Source organism: Echinops telfairi, unplaced genomic scaffold (genome assembly GCF_000313985.2).
Source record: "Echinops telfairi isolate 266 unplaced genomic scaffold, ASM31398v2 ScPeMD7_2;HRSCAF=8, whole genome shotgun sequence".
NCBI lineage: Eukaryota > Metazoa > Chordata > Mammalia > Afrosoricida > Tenrecidae > Echinops > Echinops telfairi.
In genome coordinates, this window is record NW_022103898.1 from 9,063,090 (window position 1) to 9,070,169 (window position 7,080).

Here is a 7,080-nt window from a genome sequence, read left to right on the forward strand (position 1 = left end):
GTGCTTGACACAATGGATGGATGGATGGATTGTGATAAGAGTTGTACGAGCCCCCAATTAAATGATTTTTAAAAGAAAAAAACAACAACAACCCATCAACCCTAGAGCAGGCGAAACTGGAGAGAAAAATAAATATGAGGCAGGCAGAAACAGAGAGATGATGCATGTACATTTAAATGAGCGGTAATTCACTAACCAAAGCGTGCCCGTCATTTTGTCACCGGTGGCTTGTGTGTCGCTCTGGCGCTCAAAGCTGTGCCTCTGGTATTTCGAACACCAACAAGGCCATCCGTGGGGGACAGGTTTCAGTGGAGCGCCTAGACCAGCGGTTCTCAACCTGTGGGTCACGACCCCTTTGGGAGTGGAACAACCCTTTCACAGGGGTCGCCCGATTCATCACAGCAGCAAAATCACAGTGAGGAAGTAGCAACAAAAATAATGTTATAGTTGGGGGGTGACCACCACATGAGGACCGGTATGAAAGGGTCGCGGCACGAGGAAGGTGGAGAACCACAGGTCTAGACTAAGACAGGCTGTGAAGAAGGACCAGTGAACCCTCACGGATGGCCGTGGAACACTGTCTGATATCGAGCCAGAAGATGAGTCATTCAGCTGAAGCTGCTCAAAAGACAACCAGGGAAGAGCTGCCTCCTCAAAGTTGGGTTGACCTTCATGATGTGGATGGGGGACAGCTTTGGCAGGGGACCTTCATTTGCTCACGGGCATGACTCAAATAAACACCTATTAGTCATAGGAACATGCAGTGTACAAAGTAGGAATCTGGACAACTCTGAAGTTGTCTGTTGGGAGCCGGTGGCCATTAAGGCCTTAGCCTCAGCCACTAGCCAAACTTGGCTGCTTCCTGGTTGTTAAGCATCTTTCATTTGCTTAAACCTGTGGGGAACTGGCCCTGCCTAAATTCCTGCCCAACCCAACCTCCCGTTCCTGGCGGTTGTAAAAGCTGACCTTTTCACCCATTGGTTAAAAATGCCGAGCGCTCATTGGACTACAGACATACCATATTGGGAGTACAATGGACTTTGCATTACGCCTGATGAAACTTAATCTGCATGCAGGACGTCTTTGAGAACTAGCGCGCGCGCACGCACGCGCGTGCGCCTTTTTACCTGTAGCTGATTGGTTAACGTTCTTATGCTTCATTATAATATACATGTTGGATTGGATGTTGTGCAGTACACCTTATTAGAATATGCACCTCCCAGTTCCTCTTTATATGCCCCGAGCTTTGCCCAAATAAATGCAGTTTGATCAGCGTTTTGTCTTGCTGCATGTCTCCGTGTCTTTCCTTCCATCCAGGTTCGTCTTTCCCTCCAGGGTCCTGTTTGTGTGTCCCGCAGGCCGGGACGCTACAGTTGTCAAAATCAAAACGGATTGCTTGAAGATCGATTTTCTAGGCATTGTGGTTGTAATTAGGGGGCGCTGACTTGATTCTGACTCCCGGCAACGGAAGGAAACACTTCCGGGTTCTGCAACATCCTCAAAATTGTTCTTATCCTTTGAACCCATTGTTGCGGCCACTGTGTCTATCCCCTCTGTTTCACTGCCCCTCGACGCTACCCTTAGGGAGCTGAAATTGTCTGGCACGGGCCATTTTGAGTCAGCCCATCGTAGCGTCTTCTATGCTGGGGATGACGAAGAAGACGGGCGTCACGTTCATCTTCAAAAAGAACATTTCGAAACCCATCCCGAAATGCAATGCTGTCCACGGCCTACAATAATATCCGTTGTCTTTAATTAATTTGACTAGTCTTCGAATTTACACATCGTCCACCAATGCCAAAGAGGAAGAAATAAAAGCATTCTGCCAACCTCAGTCTGAAATGGATCAAACATGCCATCAAGATGCACTGATAATGACTGGCGATTGGAATGCAAAACTTGGAAACCAAGAAGGTTCACTCCTCGGAAAATTGGCCTGGGGGGTAGAAACAGAGCTGAAGATCACGTGATGGAGTTTTGCAACCTCCTCACTGCACATACCTTTCTTCAACAGCGTCAGCCGGGGATGATGCATGTGGACGTTGACAAGCGAACCACACAGGAATCAAGTGGACTACATCTGTGGGGAGCCAGTAGGAAACTCCCTATCACCAGTCCGAACAAAACCAGGAGCCAGCGGGGGAACAAGTCATCCATTGCACCAAAGGAAGTGCCAGTTGAAGCTAAAGAAAATGAAAACAAGTCCCTAGAGCCAAACTATGAACTTGAGTGTATCCCACCTGGACGTAGAGGTCACATGAAGAACAAACTTGGCACTCTGAATACGCATGGCTGCAGACCAGGTGAGGTATGGATGACGTCAAGGCCACCATGCATGAAGAAAGCAAGACATCCTGGAAAAGACAGAAAGGAAAAGCCAAGGTAGAAGTCGGAAGGGCCCCTGACACGTGCAACGTGCCCTTGAACGGAGCGCAGCTGAAGCAGAAGGAATAAGGAAGTAAAAGATTTGAACAGAAGTTTCCGACGCGTGGCGCAAGAAGACCACGTCCTGCATTAAGCGGAATTGTGCCGAGAGCTGGAGTTTACAAAACCAAAAGGGCATTCCGCCAGCTGAAAGGCAGAAGAAAAAAGTCAAGCCTCAATTTGCAGTATTGACAGAGTCTATGGGCGAACTCTGGAAGAATACAGGAAGCCTCCAGAGAAGCCAGAAGGCGTGCAGAGTGACTGCACTGAAGTGAACTGCCCAGTGCCCAAGCATGCTAGGACGTAGGGTGGAACACACTGGGCAACACTGGCAGCTTCACTAACTGCCCTATGCCAAGAAGACAGCTAGCTCCCTGGCCACTGGGATCCATATGTGCCCACTGCAGAGAGAGGGAAGCCAATGGACTCTGGAAATTATCAAATACTATCATGACTATCACATGCCAGTAACGCTTTGCTGAAGACGGTCCAAAAATGGTTGCAGCAGTACATGAACAGGGAGCTGCAGGATTTAGAAGAGGGTGTGGAATGGAGGTTAGCATTGCTACATCATGGGTCTTGGCTGAAAGCAGAGGATACCAGAATTACGTTTACCTGCGGCATTCAACGGGCGTGGACCACCACATCTTTGTTCCTCAGAGCAGCTGGTAGGTTTGAACCACTCATCTTCCAGTTAGTTGCTCAATAGTTCACCACTGTGCTACCAACCTTCTTAACTCTATATACATTTATATAGTGGGGGTGGTGGCTATGTACCAGCTGATGTGGTGTGCGTGTGCGCGTGCGCACATAGACAACAGAAAGAGGAAGATCAGTGTGTAAACGATAAACTTCCACTAATTGATGGTCACACATTGGGCTGCTAACCTCGAGGTCAACACATTGAAACCAGCAGCTACTCTGCTGGAGAAAGATGAGGCTTTCTACTCCTATAAAGAGTGAGTGTCAGAAACCCACAGGGGCAGTTCTACCTGACCAACAGGGTCCCTATGAGTCAGCATAGACTCATGGCAATGGGTTCTTCTGAGTTTGGGGTCATTATCCACACAAGAGGGAGATGACATTAGACTTCCTACCTGACCAACGATGAACTTAATGTGACAACAGCCTGCATGTAAAAGTCAAAATCCTGAAGCTTTAGCACATGATACGTAAAAACGCTTAGATAGGGGGTCATTTCTTCAATAAGAAAGAGATTTTACATTTTACAAGAAACCGTTGATAAAGTCAACTACACTAACATGGTGATGAAGAAAGGATTTAAAGCAACTGAAGGAAGGGTGGAAGAAGTAAAGAATTCTTACAAATCACTAAAGAAAAGAGACGCCACTTGGAGCAAAACTGCAGGAGTTAAAAGGGAGCGCAAAAGACTGGCAGGCATTTCAGCAAGAGAACCCACCAGAGGAACCAGTAAAGGCGGGAAGGGGCTGCTCAACCTCCTGGTTAATGCAAATAAAAACCCACAATGAGCTGCACCCTCACCGCCATCAGACCGCGAACATGGAGAAGTCGGGAGGCAGCCAGCGCTGGCCGGCGTGAGGCCTGTCGTTCTGTTGTGGGGCGGGCTGTTGGTGTCACAGAGCAAAGGGTGCCCAAAAGCTGAATACCCCGTAAACGTCCACCCCATCACTCACACACACACACACACACACACACCGTCCATTTCAATCCCCATCAACATGGGAAATCCTTTAACGGCACACTGTAGCATGTCCGTCTTGACCACCTCTGTGTTAGAAACAAGCAAACAGCAGGTGAGGAATCTCATCAACTCCCCCACAGCACCAGTGGGCCTGTGGGGGAAAGGGCCCCCAACACATCATCATGGGTCCAGTAGGCGAAATTGTACAGCGGTAATAACTATAGATCATAGTACAGTCAGAGAGAGCATGAGAGAGAGAGGAGAGATTGAAAGAATGGAGTCAGACACATTTCATGGTAGCATGCTCACCTCAGCCCCACTTGGTGGTCCACGTGGAGAGAGAGAGAGATTTATTGCTAACTAAGGCTTTTATATTCTCTGGGGACGTGCAAGCCCCCTAATTACAGGTGAAGACATACGTCACAGGAAAGGATTGTGCTATAGGTTATACAGCAATGAGAGGGGGACAATCTAGGGATATACATGCACTAGGAAGGGGAGGGATTGGGGTATATATGTGACAAGGGCGGATCCTAGATTGGGGAGGCAGCTTAATTTTGGATGTCACTGAGCCGGTTTGACCTGTTCTCTGGCTCACTATAGAAACCATTATCAGTAGGGTGTAAACCCACCTATAGGAACCAAACGTTGACTGCAAGCCTTTAGGGAGAAGTAGCCCAGTGTCCTTGACAGCAGGGAGTGGGCCCCTCTTGTGGTGGGACCAGACAGTAGTCTGGCAACTGACTGCCTTCAGGGAGGTAACTTGACAAGCAGTATCATAAGTCTAACAAATATTGGGGGGAGACGACTTGGGAGAAATCTTTCTGTTTCCCACAATGAAGTCCCCCATAGCACCAGTGGGCCCATCTTGGAAATGGTTTGTTGCTGGTCAGGGCATTTTAAATCCGCACACCCTCTGTGATTCGGCTGCTTGCCTCCTGGGTGCACAGACCTTCAGGAGCCCTGGTGGCATAGTGGTTATGAGTGGGGCTGCAATTCACCAAGTCAGCAGTTCAAAACCATCAGCCACTCCGAGGGAGAAAGAGCCAGACTTTCTACTCCCAATAGAGCATTACCGCCTCAGAAACCCACAGGGGCAGTTCTACCCTGGACGATAGCAATGAGTTTGAGATGGCCATACACTGGCCTAGGGCACAGTCGTGGCCAGGAAGGAGTGACCTCCGCTTAAAGAATCTTTCCAAATAACACCGAGCGGAGAAGTGAGACTTCACAGACGTACAGCTCCAAAGAGGGCCAGCTCCGCCATGGGGGAGTTGCAAGCACGGAAGATAAAACTCCTGGGAGGACGAGGAAGTGATGGATACAGAGAGCAGGTCGTGACCTCCTCTCGGGAACATAGAGGTGAGTGTGACGCGGGGCACATCCTGGCACAGTCCTGGCAATGCCGCGCCCTGTGTCCATTGAGAAGCTGGTCATTGAGATTGTAGCCTTATTACAGTTCTTTGATTGTTCAGATGTTTTAGACGCGCTCAGCCCAACGAACGATTCAAGGTCGGAGCGATGGTTCTGAAACTCTGGTTCGGGGCCTGGGTGTCTAGGGGAGGGGGAGGCTCCTTGAAGGATGCTCAACCTTTATCCTGAAAGTCCCAGGTGATTGAGGGGAAACTGCAGCTGAGAGAGAAACGCTAAGAGGAACAGCGTGTGGAAACGCCTTCCCAGAGGACAAAGGTATCTTGGGACCTGCGAGGTAGCCCTGATGTTTGAGAGGAAACCGCATCCCAGACAAGATCGAGCTAGCTGTGAGAAAGGAGCCATCCGAGATTGAGAAAGGATTCTTGGGCAGTCAAAACATTGCCAGCATTTTAACACCAAACAGAAGGGTTGGGGGGTGGTTGTAGAAGCAACCAGTGACAAATTCAGCAGAAAATGAAGATACAGATACACATGATCTAGATATAGATGATATAGATAGATATAGATGTAGATGTAGATAGATATAGATAGATTTAGATGTGGATGTGGATATGGATATGGATATAGATATAAATATAGATGATATAGATAGATAGAGATGTAGATAGATAGAGATAGAGATAGATAGATGTAGATGTAGATGTAGATATAGATATAGATATAGATATAGATATAGATATAGATATAGATATAGATATAGATATATACAGGGTCCATCCAGAAGGACGTTCTGTAAAGAAAGATTAGGAGGAGAAAACGCTCCGTTAGAACAAACAAAAATTTCCCAGGGTGCAAGCGCCCCAGGATGATGAGGCGGAAAGACGTAAAAGCATCCCCGTCCACACCAAAGGAGCGGAGAGGCATCGTGGATGAAGATGCAGCCATTGAAAAGCTTCCCGGTTTTGTTTCATTTCCGAGGCCACAGAGGGAACACGGATCAGTCTGGCGTCAGCACCGGCAGAGGACAGAAGAAAACAGAGAAAAGTCTTCAAAGTCCAAGGGGAAATTACTTTGAACTGCAGATTATATGCCTCCTGGGCCAGTTAAAAATACTTCCGGGACCCAAAGAATAAAAGACACTTTACAATGGCTTAAACAAATCAGAGACGATCTTCCTCCCGTAGCAAGACGTCCGTCTTCAGGAAGAATGCCGAGTCTTGTTCAGTGCGTCAGGGTCACGGAGGTGAACAGCTCTTTTGCCGAACCCTCCGCCGTTCCACCCAGCTGCCCTTTCTATCTGTAGCCTCACGGTCAGTCACGAGATGACTGCTAGATCGCCAGACAGCTCTCTTTCTAACTGCAGTATGTCTCTCTGTGTGTTATGCATGTGTGTGTGTGTGTGTGTGTGTGTGTGTGTGTGTGTGTGTGTGTACAGAGAGTGCCTCTACAATGATTAACGGCTCAGCTGCTAACCAAAAAGTTGGGATTCAAAGCCCCCTGGGCCATCTGTTTCTACAAACTTTGCAACCTAGACACCCTATGGGGCAGTTCACAGGGTGACTGAGTCAGAACCCACTGACCGACAAACAACAAAAGTGTGTGTGTGTCTGTGTGTGTGT